Source organism: Hemiscyllium ocellatum, chromosome 19 (genome assembly GCF_020745735.1).
Source record: "Hemiscyllium ocellatum isolate sHemOce1 chromosome 19, sHemOce1.pat.X.cur, whole genome shotgun sequence".
NCBI classification, from domain to species: Eukaryota; Metazoa; Chordata; class Chondrichthyes; order Orectolobiformes; family Hemiscylliidae; genus Hemiscyllium; species Hemiscyllium ocellatum.
Window position 1 is genome coordinate 19658676 of NC_083419.1, and position 23791 is coordinate 19682466.

Consider the following 23791-nt stretch of genomic DNA (forward strand, 5'->3'; position numbering starts at 1 on the left):
TCCCTCCCCCCTCTGTCACTGGGTGGTATTTCCCTCCCCCCTCTGTCACTGGGGGGTATTTCCCTCCCCCCTCTCTGTCACTGGGTGGTATTTCCCTCCCCCTCTGTCACTGGGGGGTATTTCCCTCCCCCCCTCTCTGTCACTGGGGGGTATTTCCCTCCCCCCCTCTCTGTCACTGGGGGGTATTTCCCTCCCCCCCTCTCTGTCACTGGGGGGTATTTCCCTCCCCCCTCTGTCACTGGGGGGTATTTCCCTCCCCCCCTCTCTGTCACTGGAGGAGGGTGGTTCCTCCCCGAGTTTGACCCGGAAGGTCTCTCCGGAGCCCCGCCCCCTGAGGCCTGTGTTCTTCCGGGAAGCGGCGCTACGGGTTCGGATCCTGGTCCCGGGGACTGTCAGCGACTCTCCCGGGATTCCGGGGACTGGCTGGGTCGGACCGGGCCAGCGAAGTGAAGTGAGTCCTGAGCAGGGCAGCGGCAGGGGAGGGGGCCGGGGCCGGGGCCGGGGCCGGGGCCGGGGCCGGGGCCGGGGCCGAGTCTGAGTCTGAGTCTGTTTGTAAGCAGCGGCGCGAGCGTCCTGAGCCTCGGGGGGAGAGGGATCACTCACCCCCGGGGTCAGGCTCCATCCCCCCCCCCCCCCCCCCCCGCCGTGTTTACGAATTCCAGCGTCTTGAGATCCAGAGCCTGACTGCATTACCCTGCCCCCAGACCCCAGTCTGCCTCAGCCGCTGTCTCCCTGCCTCCCCTGGTTTAGACCTTAACCCCCACACCTTCCCCCCCCACACCCCCTGACGTAATCCTCGGTCTCCCCCACACCCCCCCACACCCCCTGATGTCAGCCTCTGTCTCCCCCACACCCCCTGATGTCAGCCTCGGTCTCCCCCACACCCCCTGATGTCAGCCTCGGTCTCCCCCACACCCCCTGATGTCAGCCTCGGTCTCCCCCACACCCCCTGATGTCAGCCTCGGTCTCCCCCACACCCCCTGATGTCAGCCTCGGTCTCCCCCACACCCCCTGATGTCAGCCTCGGTCTCCCCCACACCCCCTGATGTCAGCCTCGGTCTCCCCCACACCCCCTGATGTCAGCCTCGGTCTCCCCCACACCCCCTGATGTCAGCCTCGGTCTCCCCCACACCCCCTGATGTCAACCTCGGTCTCCCCCACACCCCCTGATGTCAACCTCGGTCTCCCCCACACCCCCTGATGTCAGCCTCGGTCTCCCCCGCACCCCCTGATGTCAGCCTCGGTCTCCCCCGCACCCCCTGATGTCAGCCTCGGTCTCCCCCGCACCCCCTGATGTCAGCCTCGGTCTCCCCCGCACCCCCTGATGTCAAACTCAATCTCCCCCACACCCCCAATGTCAAACTCAATCTCCCCCACTTCCCCCGATGTGAACCTCAGTCTCTCCCTCACCCCCGATGCTAATCTCAGTCTCCCACACCCCCATTACGAATGTCTGTCTCCCCCATCTGCTGATGATAACCTCAGTCTCCCCAGCTCCCTCAATGTCAACCTCAGTCTCCCCTACCCCCTGATGTGAAGCTGAATCTTCCCCACCCTTTGATATGAACCAGCCCCCATAATAGAAGTGCAGCTGCAGGGCAGAATTTTAAATTATGCCCAATGATGATAAACAGAACAATGACTGACTTTGTTTTTGCAAAAATGTCACTGTTTCTGAAAGAATCTGCAATGTCTGTCCAACTTGGAAAGTTAAATCATTCAATTGAATGAAATGTGACTGGTGAGAGCAAACCAGTTGTCATCAATTTCAAGGTTAGTGATATTTGAAAATTTTGAGAACCGATAATATCTGTTGAATCATCTCAATACAGGTCCCACGTGAACTTCCATGTCCACAATCAGTAACCTCCATCCTTGTCTCCACCGCCCCTCCCACCTGTGTCTTGGGCCCTACTCCCCTGCTGTCTGAGTGTTAACCCTTCTCAGTTTCCTCCCTCCTATATTTCTGAGCCTGAGTATTCTCACACTCTACTCACTTTTTGAGTCCCAGTCACTATACCCCACACACTATACCATCAGCACATTGGGAAGTCATTATGCTGTAGGGAGCTGGGGGACTTACCAAAATTTCATCTTTTTTTTCCCACCATCAGTCTTATCCTAACCTCAAGGTTCTATAATATAGTTTTGGAGTGTTCATTTCTGAGCTCACTGTATTCAGTCAAATATGTAACACATGATTTACTACTCGACGACCTGACTTATTTGTGAATACCACATTAGTGGTTGTGAGATGGAGCTTCCATAGTTATGTTGGAGGTCATTGCCAAGTGTTGACAGAGTCAATGAATAAAACTGGGCCCAAGTGTACTTTGCATTTATAAACAGATAAGGAGACACTCTGAAACCACCATTATAAGGATAAATAAGAGTGAGTTGTCATTGGCATGGTGTAGCAGGCAAGAATAAATCGGCAGAATTCTCATCAGAACTGTCAGCTTCAAAGTGGGAGGGCTGGGTCTTCACTTTGAGACTAACCTGGAGTCCGAGGAATGTAATTCATTTAAACAAATCATTTGTCAGTTCTGGGTTTTGATTTTGTGTGGGACATTATACCTTTCTTCAAAGATGCACAGATTAGTTGAGGATTGTCGTTTCGGCAAGAATGCTGATTTTCACAAATTGTATGTTAAGAAGGAAGATTTAACTGGAGATGAACAAGGACAAAAGCAGTTTAGCGGCAAGAGAAAGTCTAAATTATGCTATTGGCAAATATTCAGTGTTTGGTTATATTTGTTGTGCGAAAGATAAATCAGAAGTTACAGCTTAGTTGGAAATATTACTTTAATCGGATAACTTTCTTCACCTAAGTTGTTTAATGTTGGCAGAAATTTGAATTTGCATCACAGTAACTGTCAGCAATAACTGTGCATCTTTGAAGAATGACTGTAATAAATACAGATATGATTAAACACTCCTGTGTTTAATACATGTATGTTACCAGATACAAGTTTAATGAACTGAGTTGTTTCGAATTGTTGCTCCTTGGCTTAGAGGATTACTTGAATTTTATATATGTAATCTGATGTATCCAGGACTGATACTTTTTAGAAAACCTATTTCTTCATGATATTTGAAGGTCGGATCTGCTGAATTAAATGGCACTTATATCTACTTTATGTTTCTCAGATTTCACTGACATTTATTATGTCATTTTTTTGAAGACTACAAAACATAGAACATAGAACATATACTGTACTTGTAATTTGGACTTTATCTCTGAGGTTTGGAAGCCATCTTAAAAATGAATCACATTCAGCATTTCAAGTTTTGAGGCTTGTTAATGCCTGGGAAATTGTACTAGATAAGATTGGCTGTCTGCTTTGCTTCTCTGAGCCCTGTGACTATACCTGATTCAGTTATGTTTCATATTTTGTATTGTATGATAGTGGTTCTTTTGATGTTTTGAGACTGATTAGAGTATCTTCTCTTAGAGTATCTGTATGTGGATAGGCCCTAGCCTTCTGCCAGCTGATCTTTGCAACTGTTTATTTTGGCTGAAATGCATGTAAAATGCCTTGTCAGACTGGCTGAACTCTGCATGGCACATGTTGACGCTCGTATTGCAAACTATATAGACCAAGTGATAGTGAATGTGTAATTTTCAGAAAGACACAATCAAAATACTTGCCATTTGGCCTTTACCAAGTTTCATTCTCCAGTAGCGTTTTCATATGTATTACTACTTTGCACACAATAAATGCAAACAGAATGTATGTTGGGAATCTGAAGCAAACACAGAATGCTAGAGAAACTCAGCAGATGTGACAGAATCTGTGGAGAGGAAAACAGAGTTTCTGACTTTTTGTCTGACATGTTTGCTCCAACTTTGCACATAGTTGAATGTAGCTTGCCTAAAACTGCATGACATACCTGTGTTTTGTCATGTGTCAGAGAATTTAGATTACAGTACAGTACAGAATATGATTATTATTTGCCAGCATCTTCCATGAGGATGGTATAACATACCCACATGTAATGCCAATTATCAAGATAATAGAGTTGATAAAAACGTAAACCATTGCCCATTTAGACCAGCAATGTTTAATTGTTTTCTTGGCCCTTATCAATTCTCACCACCTCTTGAAAAAACACCACCCTTCTGCTGGGTTGCATTTACGTGGGAACTGGAAGCACTTTATTTCCCCAGATCAGGTAAATGTTCTAATGTTTGAACCCTTTTCCAAGAGATGGGATTGAGTTGGTGTACCTCGCTTGGGGGTGCTTACTTGTGCATCTATAATGTAGCAGGATGGCTGAAACAAAAATGAGACAGTTGTAACCAATAGACTTGGTCGAAGTGATAGATTTTATGGAGCATCTTAGAATAAAGAGAAAGATCATGAGATAGAGAGGTTCAGGGAAGGATTCTAGATAAATAATTTGCTGTATTTATAAGTGACCAATTTTTTTTGTTTGTTTGTTATAAGTGTGTATTTTCCCTTCATAAATCCATCCAACAACTTTGACAATAACTTTGAATTATTGGTACCTTTTAGCATCATAAGATATCTCAAGGCTGGTCACACAATTGTTTTTAAACTTTAGCACAGCTGAGCAAGCTTGAATCAAAGCGGTAGGTTTTAAGGCACATCTTGAAGGAGGGTAAAGTGGTTGTAGATGGCAAAGGCTTTTTAACTTAGCTGAATTCCTTATATGTGAATTCATGCTGGAGAACACCATTAATAAAATTATAAGACGTAAGAGCAAAAGTGAGGCATTCAACACATTGAGTTTGCTCCACCATCCAATGAGATCATGGCTGATCTGATAATCTTCAAATCCACTTTCCTGCCTTTTATTCAAAACCTTGATTCCCTTACTAGTTAAAAACATATTTCAATCTTGAATATACTGAATGACCCAACCTCCACAGCCGTCTGCGGAAGTGAATTCTATAGATTTACTACCGTCTGAGTGAAGAGATTTTCCTGCATATCTGTCTTAAATTGGTAAACTCTTATTCTGAGATTAAACTTTCTTATTCCAGACTCTCTCGACAAAGTTAAAAATCACACAACACCAGATTATAGTCCAACAGGTTTATTTGGAAGTACAAGCTTTTGGAGCACTGCTCCTGAATCAGGTAGCTTATGGAGTAGGAACATAGGACACAATTTATAGCAAAAGGTCATCGTGTCATACACTGATGCAATATAATGAACAAACCTAGATTGCTGTTAAGTCCTTCATCTTTTAGGATGGGTTGCAGGTTTTAATTCATTGATATGTAAATCCCGGAGTCACATTTCCAGGATAACTTAAGGTTTTATATGAAAAGGTGACATCTCAGCTCAGACAATACATTAAGGTGAGGTTAGAGTGTGTATGTATTCCAAACTTGAGTCTGACTGGTTCTATTTCCAAAATAGGAATTTATAAAATGTCACATGAATTATAAAGGATATTGACTGCCTACAGATTGTGTGCATTTTGAACAAAATGGGATGTATCTATAAATACGATTCTGCAATGCATTGTCTAAGCTGAGATGTCATTTTTTTTTAATAAAACCTTAAGTTATCTTGGGATGTGACTTGAAAGAAGTTCTGGGATTTACTTTAATGAATCAAAACCCTGAAACCCATTCTAAAAGATGGAAGACTGAACAGTAATCTAGGTTTGTTTGATATACCGTATCAGTTGTATGACACTATGATTTTTTGCTTTAAATTCTGAGTGCTATGATCCTACTCCACTAGCTACCTGACAAAACAGTGACACTCCGAAAGCTTGTACTTCCAAATAAATCTGTCGGATGATAACCTGGTGTCATGCCATTTTTAACTTTTTCCACTCCAGTCCAACACCAGCACCTCTACATCATGACTCGCTGACAAGGAATACCTTTCTGCAATTATCCTGTCATGTTCCCAAAGAATCTTGTATGTCTTGGAAAACAGACTGCAACATTTTCCCAAAAACAGACATTCAGCTAACTGGTTTATAATTGCCTTTAATTTTCTTTCCCTTTTCACAATAAAGGTGTGACATTGGTAGTTTCCAATCCTCTGGGACATTTCTGATATCTAAGGATTCTTGAAATATTGCTACAAGTGCATCCACAATCTATAGTTGTTTCTTTTAATATCCAAGGATGTATTCCATTAGCTCCAAGAGACGTTTTAGTCTTTTGCTCCAATAGCATCCCAGTTTAAGTCTAGCTAATGAGAGGTGTGTTTGAGTATCCCTGGTCTCTGACACACACACACACACACACACACACCCACACACACACACACACACACACACACACACACACACACACACACACACACACACACACACACCCCAATTCTATGCAGATGGTTGTTCTTTCCTTTTTCCTTGTCATACTGCCAGCGTTAAGATTGGGACTTTACCATGATGAGGACGCAAAAATGCAAATGCCTGTGTTATGAAGGGCTTTTGCCCGAACCGTCGATTTTACTGCTCCTCAGATGCTGCCTGAACTTCTATGCTCTTCCAGCACCACTAATCCAGAATCTGGTTTCCAGCATCTGCAGTCATTGCTTTTACCTTATTGTTGACACTGTACTTTCGTGTTTCAAAATTCTGTCCTATCCCTCGGCATTATGCCTATCACAGTATTACAGGCCTTGTTTCATGATAAGATCTGTTATATATAGACTAGCAGATGTAGAGGAATGATTACAAAGCTGTAATCGAATTAAGGAATTCAAAGAATGAATTGAGTGAAAGTTTGGTTTTGTAAGCCATCTGTTGGTATGTATTTAAAGTGTAGCTTGTCATTACTCTTGGGGCTTTAAACATTTAATCATTTTCTTCTAATGATTCTTAGTGGTAATCCAAACTGTCTGTGCACTTTCTGCTGCTTATATTAACTTATCAATAACTGATGCTATTTTTACAGTTCCTAAACGTAAGACAAATGCTATGCACACTTTGTTAGAATTAACATTCTATCTGATATAATTTTTACCAGAAGGAATTTGAAGATATTTAGTTTATGTGGATATAGAAAAATGATTTTAAAGTCATCTTTTAAAGTGCCCAAGAATTGGTTTTCCAACTTGGTCAGCTATGGTATGCTTGTAATACATTTACCTCTGAGTGAGAAGATTGTGGGGTCAAGCCCATTCTAGTAATCTGAGCACATAATTCCATTCCTGTGAAACAGAAAAATGAAGGGAGTATTCACATGTTACATTAGTCCTGTACCATTTGCAGTTCTGCATTAAGATGAAAATTTTAACCATGAATTCATTTTCTTTCATGGGTGGAAATACAAGAGCCAGCTGTACTAATCAGTTAACAGTGGAATTCTCCCAAGTGTCTTGCAAAGCCATTCCACGCTGTGTCCTATTCTGTTCTGTTTTGTTCTATTCTATTCAAAAATTAAATCTGGATCATACCGCTTTCAATAATTTGTGTGCATATAGCCTAGTTCCCTCAGTTCCTGTACCCCAACCATTTTAGCTAATTTCAGCTGGTTTGCTGCAATTGGCATCAGTGCCTTTCAACTTTGGATGTCAACTACCCACCAAATTTCCTATTACTGATCACCGTTCAGTATTACATGAAGCAAAATGCATGCTAAGTAATTTGGATTGCTGATCTGCCCTGGAAATACAGCAAAGTACTAGTAGATGTGGAGTGGTATCCCACTGAGAGTGTATTTATAAAAATGTATTAATTCCTAGAATGTGAGCATCACTGGCTGAACTGAATGAAACAGCCTTGCAAGCCAGACTTCAGTTGAGTCAACTCTGTTACTGTGGGCCTGGAGTCACGTGGACCAACCAGGTATAGATTTGAACCTATGTCCTCTGGGTATTAGATGAGGACTATGAATTACCAGATCAATGACATTACCACAACATCTCTGCTGCCTGCTCTGCGAGAGTTGGGTGAGATGTTTAAGATGAAACAAATAGAAACACCATGTTTTTGATTAGCAAGTGAAAGATTTGTGCAGCTTTTAGGGGAAGGGTAAATTCAGTGATCATTTTTTGAATGGAAGTTGGAGGAACGATTTTGATACTGTATAACTGTAACAAAAGTTTGTAATTTTATAAGCTAAGTCCCCCAGCACTAAGTCTCCCAACAAAGAAATTCATTTTTGATTTTTAAAAGATTGAATTGTCACTTGCTTGCTAGTTGTCTATGAGTGTTTATTAATATGAAATTATTTCATTCCTCTAAAGAAGTTAAAATATTGAGGTTTCACTTCTGGGACCTGGTTTCTATTTGCCTTGTCCATAAGATTCCTCACAGTTTGACAAATTGGTTGTTTTGCATGAATGGCTGTTGTGGGAATAAAAGTGTCTTACTGGTCCCTTAGAAAATACGTACCAGAAGATAGATGCAACATTTTGGGGTATTTTGGTCAAATTGTGCCAATGATTTTCAACTGGAATGTTTACAGAAGCTGCCATCTTGAGAAAGTTGGTGAAGGAGGAAGTGTGCAATAACCATATAGCTTATGAAACCAACTTCGTGGCCATTGGGAAGTAGTGAGGGACTACAGGTAATTGAATCGCTCTTTCAATCTGTGATGGGCTGAATAGCCATCTATTGAGCTGAAAGATTGCATAATTCAGAATGGAGTAAGTCCTCTAAACAGGTCATTGATTTTGAATCTCAGTCACAGATAGTAGGAGTTTGTGATTGGATAAGACTGCTAATGATTGTATTATTTATATTTAGGAGATTCTGTTGGGACCTATTTTAAGAAACTTGTTTGATGCATCAACAGCAAATATAAACAAAATGTCAGGTGCATTTTGTTAAACTATCTGACGTTTCCATGTTAAAATACTCATAATTTTATTTGGTGAAGCAGAACTTAACATTTTGCCAATTTTTCTCTATTTTGCTAAAGCACTGCCTTTTGCTTGGCAATGGTCCCATTTATAAAAATTGTACATTCCTTCCTGTTGCGATCAAAGTGTGCACTTGACTTTCTCTATCATATAGAACATAGACCAGTGCAGCACAGTACAGGCCCTTCCACCCTCGATGTGGTGCCGACCTTTTATCCTACTTGCTTCAAAGAAACTCTCCAGGAATACAAAGCAAGTCAGTCTGTCTGCAATCTCTTAATTGACATGTGTGAATTCACCCAGTGTTTACGTAACAGTCTCTAAGTTGACCACTAAGAATCCAGTATTTACCTATGAGCAATTACATCTTGTACTCTTGGAAAGATGTACCTTGGCTTTTTCACAGTTGAATATTACTTGCGTTTCGCATGGCACCGTGTTCCTATCCTCCAAATACAGCATATACACTATCTTACTGGGTAAACTGCCATTATACTTTCAATATCATGTTGTCAAAAAACTTGGGGAGAAAAGCTTTCTAGTCATTTACAATATCTGTAAGAACTCCCTGGGAAAAGTTATTGGTTTCATTATGTCTACAACCTCTGAATCAACCATAGCATTGTGCTTGTCAAAAAGACAAAAACAACCATTTCTATAGGACAGGGAGATTCATCCTTCGCAACACTTTGATTTTTCTACTAGGACTGTGTTCCGTTAAAGCCAGGATGTATAATGAGTAAACTAACTCAATCGTCTCAACAATTTCAGCCTTAACAACCTGCATGTTAATGCCATTCACTTAGGAAGGCATCCTAAAGTGCTTCATGCAACATATTTGAAACAAGAATGCAAGGGCACTGTGACTCTCTGTATTTCAGATTGTAGTCCTGCCTGTTAAATGACTTTTTTCCTTCTGGGAAAGATTATTTTGTATATGACTTCAATGAAAAGGCAAATCAGTCAGTGTGTATGAATCCACTAGGAAGTATTTGTGCCTTTTCAGTGCAGAATTGTATACCAGTGGTGGATCATCAATTGTATATATTTAAAGTAAAATATTTATTAGTACATGTTCAGAGGTTGAACAGGTCACAAATGATTTCCTATTGAGTGCTGTATTATACAGTGGTATAATAACCTGATAATACTAGTATGTTTTCATCAAAGGAAACGCTGAGAGACTTGTCTGTCATGAGAGTTACGTTTTCTGGTGTGATTATTGTCAATGTTAAGACTGGCAGAAAGGTTGAAGATGTAGTTGACAAATCCTGCCCTACTGTGCTCTCTCTGTCTTTCATTCTGAAATGCAAATTTTGCTGAGATTTTTTTCATTGAACGTAAATGTTTTTTCTTCAAGTATTCCAAAAATGTAGACATGGGGATGTGGGAGGGGAATCTTTGTCAATGGAACTGTGATAATATTTATTTATTGAACAAAAGCAGAGTCAGACAGAAAATACAATTCAGAGTTTCTAGACAATTCGCTTATAAATTAGTCCTGGAAGACCTAACAAACTGCTCTGTCCAATATTGTTAGCCACCAGGATCCAAAATGCATCACAAGATATCAAGCCTCAACCTGGTATATGATGCAGAACATTAGGTATTGCATTGTGGACTCCACAAGCTAATCGATAAATGGTTAAATGCATAAGGAGAAAGAAAAAGATTTTGGTTTGTTATGGTACACATCCAAAGCACTTCGTACCCAATAAAGTCCTGCTAAGACCTTAAAAATTAGGAAAAGGAGTAGGCCGTTCAGCCCATCGAGCCTGCTCCTCCATTCAATAGGATAATGGTTGATCCAGCATTCCTCCTGTCCATACTGCCCTTTCCCTGTAACCCTTGATTCCCTGATGATCAAGAATCTATCTCAGTCTTATATCCACAAGAATTCTGCCGCACAGCTCTCTGTGACAAGAAGTTCCAAAGACTTGCAACCCCCTGGGAGAGGAAATTCCTCTTAATCTTGATAGATTTATTGTCATGTGTATCAAAGTACAGTGAAATGTTTTGTTTACGAGCAGTACAGGCAGATCATAGTAAGCAAGAATGTACTGATCAAAAAGACTTAGAGGCATACAGGTTACGTTGTACAGGGTATATACGAGCTGAGATCAACATTAGGAAGAGCAGCACTACTTGAGGGTGCAAAGTCCATTCGTCAGTCTAATAATGGCTGGGAAGAAGTTGTTCCTGAACCTGCTGGTCCATGGGTTCAAGTTTCTGTATTTTATGCCTGACAGAAGACGTTGTAGGAAATCATTACCAGGATGCAAAGAGTCTTTGATGATGTTGGCAGCCTTTCTGCAGCAGTAAACCGTGGAAATGGAGTCTGTACATGGAAGGTTGGCTTTCATGATGGTGTGGTCTGTGCACAGCACCTTCTGTAATTTCATATGGTCCTGGGCAGAGCAGTTGGGCCATTATACACTTGGGACAGTATGCTTTCACTGGTGCATCTGTAGAAATCTGTTTGAAATTGGCACCTCTTTATTCTGAGACAATGTCCTCTGGTCCTAGACTTTCGGATGTGAGCAGCATTCTTTCAGCATTTACCTGGTCAGGCCGCTTAAGAATCCTTAAAACTTCTCATTCTTCTAAACTCCAGTGAGTAGCATCCCAACCTGTTTAGTTCATAAGACAATCCCTCATCTGAGCGAATCTTCTCCTGAACTGTCTCCAATGAAATTGAATCTTCACTTAAATAAGGAAACCAAAACTGCTCTTAGTACTCCAGATATGGTGTCACCAACACTTTGTACAGTTGCAGTAAATCGTCCTTATTCATATACTTCAACAGGTGTCACGTAAGGGCCAACAATCTGTTAGCCTTCCTGATCGCAGTGTCTTTGGTTGTCATTGTTTCAGTGTAGGGTACAACTGCCAGAAGTTTTGCATGGGCTGCAGGGTTCTGAATTAATTAATTAACTTATTTATTCCTCCAAAAGTCATTATGTCTGGCAATGTAGCATACCATTAATATTGGACTGAAGTGTCAGCCTGAATTTCATGTTTAGATATCTTGAATTTTGCTTGAAACCACTACCTTCTGATTTCAAAGTGCGTAACCTATGGTTAAGACCTACAAAAAATGACTTTTGGCTTTCATAAAAAAAAGTAAGATTGTGTAAAAAATCAGTTTCAGACATTCAATTCAAAAATTCCACAATTCCATAGCATGAAAATAAAATTCTAATTATTCAATGATCCTATATCAGTAGCCTGATTCACTTTCTGGGTAAACTATTTTATAGGAGTGTGATTTTAAAATAGTGTCTCCAACTCGAGGTCTGGAGCTGTCATGCTTCAGATTTTAGGTTTTTAATTTTATTTTACATTTGCAATGCAATCCAAAGAAATAGAGTTAAAAATCACACAATACCAGATTATAGTCCAGCGGGTTTATTTAGAAGCACTAGTTTTTGGAGCGCTGCTCCTTCATCAGGTGGTTGCTGAAGAAGCAGCACTCTGAAAGCTAGTGCTTCTAAATAAACCTGTTGGACTATAACCTGGTGTTGTGTGATTTTTAACTTTGTACACCATAGTCCAACACCGGCATCTCCACATCAAAGCAATGGAGAAAGCCTGTCATAGCCCGAAACCTAAAGTTAACAATGCCTGATTGTCTCAACAGCAGCTCCAATTACCTGGAGATCAAAATTAAGAGCTATATGGCCAGTGTGAATAACACCTATGATCAATAACATGGGGAAACTGCAGATTGTGCAGAAATTATTTAAAGGCTGTGGTTTTATTAGAGAATATAACTGATAGCTTTTTGAAATTTGGTTTCATTTGGAAGGCCCTAACGCAACATAATCCTATTTTCTTTTTAAAAATAGCCTAATCAGCCCTTATATTTTAATGTTGATGTTGAGTTATATTCATCCACAAACTCTATATTGATAACTTTGGAAGCTAAGACCTCAAACCAGAAAAAAAATCCATTGTAAATGTATTAAATTAATTATAGTTGAACAGCTTGATTAGTTCTGTGCTTGGTCTGTTTATCTCATCAGACTTATGATAGGCTTGGTTTGGTAACTTTTAGTTGAACTGAAATGTTACAACTCAGCACAGGTCAAACAGTTCATTGAAGATTATTTTTGGAGAATAATGCTGTTAAATAGTTGGAAGGGGGCTCCGTAAAGTGATCATGTACTCTCAGTACAGCTTTTTGTGAAGTCTGCATGATGTACAGGAGTGAGTCCTATCTAAACATAAACTTTTTGAAAAAAATGCCATACTTACACTGGCCTTGAAATGCAGCTTTTGATGCAGTAGGCTTGATTGAAAATGGCTAACACTTGATGGAATTTCCTGGATTTTAAAAGATGGCTCTCTGTAATCAACAGTTTCTTGCTTGGTGTTCAAATATAAAAATTATTTGGCTTTACACACTACCATTGTTTTATTAATCGGCTATGCAAGGACAGTAAATTTTAGTTTGTGTCACCAACTGTCATGTTGCAGAAATAAAATGATTATCCAAAGCGTGGCTTGCTTTGGCCCACTGAATCCTGTCCAATTTTTTTTCATACATCATTTATTTATAGTAAAACCACAGAAAAAAAATTTGGCAAGCAGCCAATGTAGTATATTGCAGCAATTGTTTGGTCAGCTGTATTGACCCTAATTCATTTTTTTCACTGTTTATACTCTTATTTTCTCAAAGTCCTTTTTCATCTTCTGTATTACGTTTGCAAGAGGTTACAGAAATGCCGTTATATTTGTGCATTAATAACCATCGTGCAAATCTCTCATGAGCATTTTATTCAAGTAAAAGAGTTAAAATTGCTTTGGGAATGATGATGTGGAGAAGCTAGCAATGCTCGAGACTGGGGAAACTGATTTTTAAAAAAAATCTCCATTTATAGAGGGTAATCTTTCAAACTCAGTAATTGGTTTTGAACATCACTGGCAAGGCTTGAATTTATTGTTTATCCCCAGTTGCCTCGAAGGTTTTATACAACCACCTTTCTACAATCTGTGTTGATATATGTTGTGTAGGTGCATCTATATTACTGTTAGATTGGGGGGTGGGGGGAGTTTTAGAATTTTGTTGCAGTTGTGATGAAGGCTTTTTCTTGGCATTTTGAGAGTACCTCAGGGCTGTTAAGAGTCAACTGTGTTGGTGGGGGAGTCTGGAGTCTCTTACAGTCCAGAATGGGTAAAGGCGTTGGATTTCTTTGCTGAATTTTATTCCTTAGCAGGGTAGCCTCACGATCAGGCATGATTTTGTGTGATGTTGGCATACTCTGAAATCTTAGCTGATATCCGAATACTTGTGTTTGGATTTCTAAATTGCAATCTTGGCCCAGTGCAGTTTTGGTAGTTCTCTACCTACTTGTTCATCATGTATCTCTTTCATTCTCCCTTGTTTTTGAAAAAAAATGTCCAGTGTCTCAAAATGGTTAAATAATTTGATGAGATTGTTTACATTTGACTTCCAAAGGTAGTTAGGTACTTGTTTTTCACTATGGCAGACATGATGTGGCTGAGGATTCTTGACTGTGCTGTAGACCTCTAACTGTAACATATGATATATACTATCAAATCAATTCTCATTCAGAATTTATGCGTTGAACACTACATTTTGTGCCACAGGTGGTATTTTACAATTGCTAGACCATTATTTGAAATTATAACAGATCAGCCATAAAAATGTCATTGTTATAGTTTAAAGCATCAGTGTGTAAATCATGCGGAATATCTTGGTTTTGTGTAGTTTGGGTAATTTTCTCAGCATCAAATGGAAGCATCACGCTTCCTCGCTCGTTTCAAATCCTTGCACTTTGAAAAGTAGATGCTACAGATGTAGCACACCTGTTAACAGTTTGCAGCATATAATTTCTAATGGTTTATGATCTGTTTCAACAGTAAATTTCTTGCCAGATAAGTTTGTGTGAAACCATGTAATGCCGACAACAAGAGTTAACATCTTGCACTCTCTATTGGAGTAGCTGGCTTGCGCAGATGACAGGATTTTCAAGCCAAAAGCTGGCTGGCTCTGGCATGGATGTCACAGAGGCTTCCATGTAGGCAGTGGGGGAGCCCAGAGCCAGGACCCCAGCAATTGATGACCGGTGGCAGCATCTGGAGGAGCATTGGAGGGGGAGCAGGAGGTACGAGACCAGGCCTATGGCTCCAGCTTGGACATGGCAGTTGTGGGAATTATGCCGATGGTGGAGGCAGGCCCTTAACCCGATACCCAGCTGATGTCAAACAGCGAACAGAGGGGTAGTGGAGGGTAACAAAAAGAAGAGAGAAAAATTAACTCAATTGCAGTAAAAGTTTGCATTATATTTGCTGTTTCAAGATGAGCATGGATCATGGTGACACTTTGCATTTTGCATACAATAAAACACTTTTTACTGTAGTTTTACATACATGTGACAAATCTAAATCTAAATAGGTTTGACCTGTAAAAGGCACATGCCTCGGCCTTTTTACAATGCATCCACTTCAAGTGTCATGACTTTTCTGGGTTTGTAGTATTGTAGTAGACAAGATTTTGCTGACGGAATTTACTTGAGAGATTTGAAAACATAATGGTAGCCATTGCCGTACATAGGATTGTCTTGCTTGTGCAAACCTCTGGAGGTATTTTGTGAAGTTGGGAATATGTCGAGAAAGGAAATGTTAAAAATATGAGACAATGTTGCACATCCACACCATCCTATGGTGTGAGCATTTGTTTAACATCCACAATCTTACCTTGATTGTGATAGACTCCAAAAGCAATGTAAGCGGACACACAAGTTTATCTGGCTGTCATTAACCTAGAACCTCCTGTTAATGTTAATCCTTGTTGACATACTGCTGTCATCAGTAAATGTGGACATGTCCTGCCTGTGTCTTACCCATAGCAATATTGTCAGCCATGTAAATACAATCAGCTACATACTGAATCCTATCTGTGTTGCTTAAACATGTTTTGGCTAACTGTTGCTCAGTTGGTAATCAAAAGCAGTCTCATCTAAATGGCACCCTACATGTTGTGATCCCTCCGGATTCTTCTGTAAGTGAACAGAATCCATACTTTGTGCCTGGCTTGGAAAATAATTTTGTTCTGGAAAATGTAGAATTCAATTCTTCCTACACCAGTATCTTATTTGGACACCGATCAGTCGAAAGGCTGACGACATTCTATGTAGGCATTTCCTTGTGGAGCCATGTTTATTCAGAATGCTACACCATCTGTGCAGTGGTCGACCTTCTGAATTATACTAATTCAATTTGTCTGGTTCAATTCTACTTAAAGCTTGTCCCAAATGTGCATTTGAGGTGTTGAGATTGTTGACTGCTTCAGTTGTTGTCGAAGATTAGCTCGTATATTGGCAGTGCAGCACGATTCTGCCAATGCACAAAATTGGGAATCCATGAGAGACTGTCTGTCAGAGACTGTTGCAAGGAATGCCACTAGCTGATATACATACTTTTCACAATGCATAATTGTAATATGTTGTCACTTTTAGCTTTGTGTATATCTGTGTCGTCCTGCCGAATCAAGACCTAATTTAATATTATAAAAGCTTCTGATTACCTTGTACCATTGACACGTTGCATGAGATTAACAAATAGAGAAAGCTTGTCATCTTCCGAAATTTGATTTTACCTCACTTGACTCTGAATCTCAGTGTTTGCGTGTTACCTAGTGCTTGCTGCTAGTGTTGTATCGTATCGTTTTGTTGGTCTTTTGTTGTGGTATAGCCTTTGAAAACAGACTTTCTGCACATGTATGTCCAGTGTCACTTGATGCCCCATGCTTTGCTGATATTATGGCAAAAAGGCCAATTTTGTCAAAACTTTTTGTTTTTCATTCATCAGGGCAGTTAGCAAGAATAACCCCTGCAGTTCAGTTGGAAAATCAGCATTTATTTGCATGAGAGGAGAGTATTGGTTGGCAAGTGGACTCTGATAGAAGTGTTGTCATGGAGAATGAATCCATTCATGATTGAAAGTGAACTGCCATGCTTTATTTAGATTTTAAGCCAGTTAGTTTATCAGGGATTTTTTCTAAGAAATGAAACAATGAATGGCTATCACCTACCTTGTTGAGTTGAAACTGGCGCAGTGCATGTACATGCTCTTTCTGTGTGCTCAGAACAGGGCTTTTTACGTTAATGTATATGACTTCTACAACACACACATGTGCCACAATGCAAGCCAATGAACAATCCTTAAACGACTGTCAGCATAATTCCTTGCATATGCAAAAATATTCAGGAAATAGTGTATAACCACAAAATCACATCTACTGTTGGCCACAGTTTTGTGAGTTTAGCAAGTGTGGGCTGAGGATAATGGTCTGTAAACATGAAGGGACTTGCTTTTGATATGATGTGCCAATCTTTGGGACATATGGCCTACGCACCTGGCATTAGATTGACACTGAATTCATAAGCTGGTATGTGGGCTCAGGTAAGCCTTTTTAATGTTTTTAGTGGTTTTACATTGGATTGTTTTCTAGGAGTAGTTTGGAGCTGTGATTTCAGAACTGTCTAACTGCCTTTTTCGAAATTAGTTAATCAGCCTCTCATGTTTTTTGAAAAAGGGTGAGAGAGGTAGAGTCCTGTGCTTCGATTCGGGTCTGTAGCATTTACTTTTGGATATATTTGTAATTTTAGTATTCTTAAATGTGGTAATTTGTATCTTGAAAGAACTTTCATTTGAAACAGCAATAAATTAATGTGTCATCTTGGTGGTCAGTGTGGGTCTCGCACTGTCTGTACTCTGAAGAACTGATGCTGCTGAAGGTTGGGAAACTGTCATTTTGTCTGAATGCTCAGTTGTGCAATTCTGTTGTGTGGTTGGTCTTCAATTAGGTTTCCAAATATCTGCTATTGGAGTCTTGTGTAGATGGCCACCACTGATACCACGATGTGACTTTTGCCTTGAAATGGATGTTTTACTTGATTTAGCAAAGCCTATGTTATCCCACGTAGCATAAGAAACTGGATACAGATATCAGGGTATTGAAAAATCCAACGGACATTTTTAACAGCTATGTTTTCTGTTCAAGCATTCCTTTCACTGTTACTTAAATATCTGGACTAGCTTTAAAATGTCTAAATTATGCTTAGCAGCATGCTTCTGTTTGTGTGTTAGGCATCAAATTATTCTGAGATGGGCATTTATACCCTCAGGTAAATCGCTACTGTGATGACATCATGAGCATTTTTCTTACAAGATATACTGATATAAAACTATGAGACCTAATACATTTCCCTTTCTTATAGATAGTACGACTAAATAGATTGCAGTGGATATATTTTATACTTGTAGAAGTGCTTCAACCTCTCGTCTATGAACTGTAGTTTCTGTTCTGTTTTTTTCATAAACTGTATACCTTTTACACAATGTTAAGCAGACTTAATTGCAACAGGTTTAATATCTGATACAGTAATGTAGTCTAAAAAGAATCAATGATTTATTTCTTTGTCCCCATGCCCACTCAGCTACTGACTCACCATATTGTGTTGGTGCAAAGTTGTTTCAGTTTTATACAAGTGTTAAACTTGTTTCATTTCTTTCAAGGCTGAAGTTGACTCTGAAGCAAAGCAGACTTGTCCCTGGACTTCAGCTCAGAATTGATTTGTACTATAAGTTAACTGGAGGTATGAGATGACAACAGTACAGCATTGGTAACAGAGGATCTTGGTGAAGAGTGAGACTAACAGTGTTTCTTAACAAAAGACATTAAAAGATTGAGAAGTCAACAGAGAAAGGACTGCGAAGGAGGTGAAATAGAGTGAGTGAATTCAATATTAAAGTCAGGTACAAAACTAAAACTAAGAGGTTGAATTGAAAGAGAGAAAAAAGACACAGGAAGAGTAATTTTAATTTTGTCACTTGAAAAATTCAACAGCAGTTCACTACCTCAAGTGAGATTGGTATCTGTATTTGTATGTTGGGAATCTTGTTAAACTTCACTGTTAGATGAATAGTGAAATAATGAAAGCTACAAACCCAGTGATTCAAAATTTAAACTCTCAAGTTCACTGACTGAAACCATTTTTGAACTGTTTTTCTTATCAAGCTTTGGCTTTTCCTTTTTCGTTCTCCCTGGAGATTACATCAAGGCTAAAAATGGAAGGGAAGGAAATGTGGAAGAAGTGTTTAGCTATGATAATCTGGCCATTACAATTTGGGGTAGGCTTGATAGACCAGCTAGTCTTTTCCTTCTCCTCAAATTTTCTATGCTGGCAGTTTGCATTTCTTAGCCAAACAAGACCTTATTGGTCTAACACTGTGGTTAAGTGTTTTCAGAATTTTACACAGTACAGTAACCAGCTAATGTTTTATGGAAAATTACTCTGATTACTAATAAATATTTGTTTTCTGTTGGTTAGTTGAGTATTTTTGTGTTTGCATTGCAATATATACACTTAATTGGTTCTGCATTTTGGGAATGAGTGCATTGAAAACAAATTGTAGCAATGTAAGTCTCTCCTGCTGGGAGGGTTGTCTATTCGGTTTAATGAACGTATGAAAACTTATAAATTAGCTCAGTCTGAGACATGACTGGAAAATTCCACTTGCCAGTTCTTTAGGGGTGAATGACTTTCCAGCTAAAAAATAAAGGAACCCTCTAGCTTGTGAGGAAATTTGATGTGTGTTTATTTTATTCATCCTTTGTGGTTGTGTTGTTTCTTTTCATATCTGATTTATGTGTAATCTACTCCAACTGCCCCCTATGAATGGGCTTTGACTGCAGCAAATATTTGTTTTATTCACTCATTTTTATATAATATTGTTTAAAGCTCACAATCATAATTACTTTTACCATTTGGAAGTTACTTCAGTTGAGTTTTCAAGAAGTCCCACTGGTCTCAGGGTACCGATTACAGTGACTGAACAGTTAAGTATTGGTGAGTGAAAGTCATGCATGCCATTAGATGTTATAGATGCATTCAAGCTTAAACCAATTGAATTCTTCCATCGCTGGTTCCCTGGAATGCTAGTCCTCCAAAATGTCAAAATTTGGATGTAACCCAGGAGCTAGAGAAGAATGTAAGCTTTTATGTATTGAAAAATATTTAGCCTTGCTAGTGGGAAGGAATAAGTAAAAGACTTGTGTGTTTATGAACTTAATTTAACTCTTTAAGGAGAGATAAAGCTTTGGGTTTAACATAAGTATAAAGTTAATATACAAAAGTGCGAGCATGAATATAATCCTCTAATCTCATGTGAATTTAAAAGTTCTCCATGATTGTAACTGTTACTGCTGTAATGATAACTCGCACAAGCTAACCAAACATAAGTATATATTTATGTATGAACAATTCCAGAATTGATTTTAAAGAGGCACTTTGGCTGGGCGAGCTCATAGAATAAACAAAATATCGCACCAGGTACAGTGAATTCCGGACATTCTTTAACTTGCTTGAAAGGCCGTCTTAACTTGCTGTAGCCTGGAGTAGTTGGAAGCTACGGAACTCTAGCTCTTGAGAAGGCTTTGCTGTGAATCTTGTTGCTCAGATTCACAACTTTAAAATTTGATAACAGAATATGGATAAACTTTGCAGGTCAGTGATGCTGGCATAGCTGTTGTTGTGATCGCAAGTTCAAGAATTTTAGATTGATGCTGTGGAGCAGTATTTATATAATGTCACAATGTGGTTTTCTTTAGTTGTTAAAGCCAAGTCTAGCTCTACAGGTCTTATTTAAGTGTTGCATTTGTGATGAAATAATCTGTTCTTAATTATAGTGTTAAGAACTAATTATGGTGTATGATGTGTTGGTCTTCGGTTTCTGTGTCATTTGTCTTTACTGAAGGTTCACTTTTTATAAAAAGTATATTTTCTTTCCAGCAAAAGTGGATAAAGTTGTCAGAGATTCTTTTTCAGAGTGGGGTGCAATTGGAGAGACAGCTGGCAGCTCCTACCACTCTTGACTTGAGCATTGGACACTCCCTGCTTGTTACAACATGATAATTGAACAGATTATTTAGTTAAGAGTAGATACATTAAAACTTCGCTAACCAGCTTGCAACAATTGAAGTGTTGCAACTTACTAGGTCAAGGACCAAGAGTTGGAAAGTGATGTTCAGCTGCATAACTTCTTTTTTGAGTCATAGAAACGTAGGCTGAATAGAGACATAGAAAATAGGAGCAGGAATATAGGCCATTTTGCTCTTCGAGCCTGCCCTACTATTTAATATGGTCAAGGCAGATCATCAAACTCAGTACCCTTTTCCTACTTTCGTCCAATACCCTTTGATCCCTTTAGCCCTAGGAACTAGACCAGCTTTTCGAAAGCATTCAATATTTTGGCCTCAACCACTTTGTGGCAAAGTATTCCACATTCTCTCAACTCTCTGGTTGAAGATATTTCTCCTCATCTCAGGTCTAAATGGCCTGCCTTAGTCTGTGACTTCTGGCCTGCCAGGTCATCAGGAACATCCTTTTTGCATCTACCCTATCTAATCCTGTTGGAATTTATAAGTTTTTGTGAGATCTACGCTCACTCTTCTAAACCCTTGTGAATATAGTCCTAATTGATCCAATCTCTCTCCTTAAGTTAGTGCTGTTGTCCCAGGAATCAGTCTGGTGAATAATCTCCAAAGTTGTTCGTGCTTGTAATTCAATGAATTAAAGAAGTGCAGAAAGCTATTCAACTTGTACCTGATTTTTTTTTAAAAATGTAGCAGTTCAGAAATCTTGCTAAATATTATTGTACCTGATGGGCGGCACCAATAATATATGGTCACCAATTCTATCTGGTCTTATTATTTATCACAAAAGGATATGCCAATGATAAACAACCATTTCATCCACCTAGGCCTGTCCATTCAGAATAATTATAAACTTGCATTGAAGTATAGTTAGTAAGTTTGCAGATGACACCAAAATTGGAGGTGTAGTGGACAGTGAAGAAGGTTACCTCAGATTACAACGGGATCTTGATCTGATGGGCCAATGGGCTGAGAAGTGGCAAATGGAATTTAATCCAGATAAATGTGTGGTGCTGCATTTTGGGAAAGCAAATTTAGCAGGACTTATACACCTTAATGGTAAGGTTCTAGCGAGTGCTGCTGAACAAAGAGTGGAGTGAAGGTTCATAGGTCCTTGAAAGTGGAGTCGCAGGTAGATGGAATAGTGAAGAAGCTGTTCAGTATACTTTCCTTTATTGGTCAGAGTATTGAGTACAGGAGTTGGGAGATCACAATGCTGCTGTATAGGACATTGTTGTGTCACTTTTGGAATATTGCATGCAATTCTGGTCTCTTTCCTATCGGAAAGATGTTGTGAAACTTGAAGTGGTTCAGAAAACAGTGACAAGGATGTTGCCAGGGTTGGAGGATTTGAGCTATAGGGAGAGGTTGAATAGGCTAGGGCTGTTTTCCCTGGAGCGTCGGAGGCTGAGGGGTGACCTTATAGAGGTTTATAAAATCATGAGTGGCATGGATAGGATAAATAGCAAAGGTCTTTTCCCTGAGATGGGGAGTTCAGAACTAGAGGGCATGGGTTTAGGGTGAGAGGGGAAAGATATAAAAGAGACCTAAGAGGCAACTGTTTCACACAGAGGGTGTTACGTGTATGGAATGAGCTGCCAGAGGAAGTGGTGGAGACTAGTACAACTGCAACATTTAAAAGGCATCTGGATGAGTGTATGATGAGGAAGGGTTTGGAGGGTTATGGGCCGGATGCTGGCAGATGGGACTAGATTGGGTTGGCATGGACACGTTGGACCGAAGGGTCTGTTTCCGTGCTGTATGCCTGTGAGTCTGACTATTCCCATAGTGCCATGCATTTTTATACTTTCGCATCCATATCTTGAAAACAATGGAGAAGTATGATCATTCTTTGTGTGAAGTTATTTCTAATGTTTATCCAAAATTGACTTAGTAGTGGATTTTATCTATTCCTCTTTCGAGTATTATGGCATAGGTTGAGTTTTTCCTTGTCAAATTTGATGAGATAGGAAGCACCAATCAATTTCAATGTTAGAGACAAGTATCGATCTGCTGTGATCTGCTAATGGCTGTTTTTTGCTCTTTTATCTATTCAATTACCCACAGTCATTGCTCTCTCATTTCCTAAATGGAATTGGAAACAGTCAACTTTACTACAGTTTCTGAATGCTCAAACTATCATGAGCACTACTAGTTTTAAATGGGTTGGTCGAGCTGTGTTTGATTAATGCAAGATCATGTGGTGATCAACTGGGGATGATTTGCTCTTAGAGAACTTAGTGTTTTGCACAGTATCTGCAATTGCCATTGAATAAGTAATTCAGGCATTAGCTTTTCTACAAATACATTTAGTTTTGATTATTAATGAAAAATGATACTTTTTGTTGAAGCTTTACATCTTCAACTTTTCTCATTGGAGCAGATATAACAGTGGATTGTTTAAAATCTTGATTCAAGTTTAATTGGGAGTGATTTAACAGAAATAAAAGCAGGTTTTCGAGTGATTATAAAACAGTTAGATTTGAAAGAAAGGAAATCTGAAATGGTAACATCACAATTGGTATTAAGTAAAATAGTGTTGATGTGAAAATACTCGAATTAGAAAAAGAGGGAAAAGGAGATAAGAAATCTTGAAATGGAGAGAGAGAGAGAGAAATGCCAAGCGAGATGAAAATAAAATTTGAACTACAGAGAGACAGAAATTTAAAATGTGGGTTGGCCAAAAAGATCTTATAATAAAGAAGGAAGAGAGGCAATTGTTTTGGAGAATGGTTAATACCAACACTTAAAACTTAAATTTAATGAGAATTGAGTTAAAAGCTATTTAACCTGATTTAAGAAGTTGGCAGAAAGAGGGTTTGGCTTTCATGTTAGATTATTTCAACAAGTATACTGTGCATGCCAAACTGTCAGAAGAACAATCTGTGGTGTTTATCAAAGAGGACGTACTCAATACTAATGTGCTTGTGCCCGAGACTTGTCAATTGAAATTTTGAGCTACAAGGAAGGAACCCCACAAGACAATTGTAGAATTCGCAATGGAGAAAAGAAAAGCAGC

General features: G+C 39.4%; 1 protein-coding gene across 1 annotated transcript in view; it reads left to right on the forward strand.

Moving 5' to 3' along the window:
- The first annotated feature begins 347 nt into the window (after positions 1 to 347).
- Positions 348 to 23791, forward strand: part of frs2a (fibroblast growth factor receptor substrate 2a) — a 113269-nt gene continuing 89825 nt past the window's right edge. Inside the window, exon 1 of the mRNA XM_060839280.1 lies at positions 348 to 451. The gene's annotated coding sequence lies outside the window, so the exon portion shown is untranslated. The remainder of the gene's footprint in view (positions 452 to 23791) is intronic.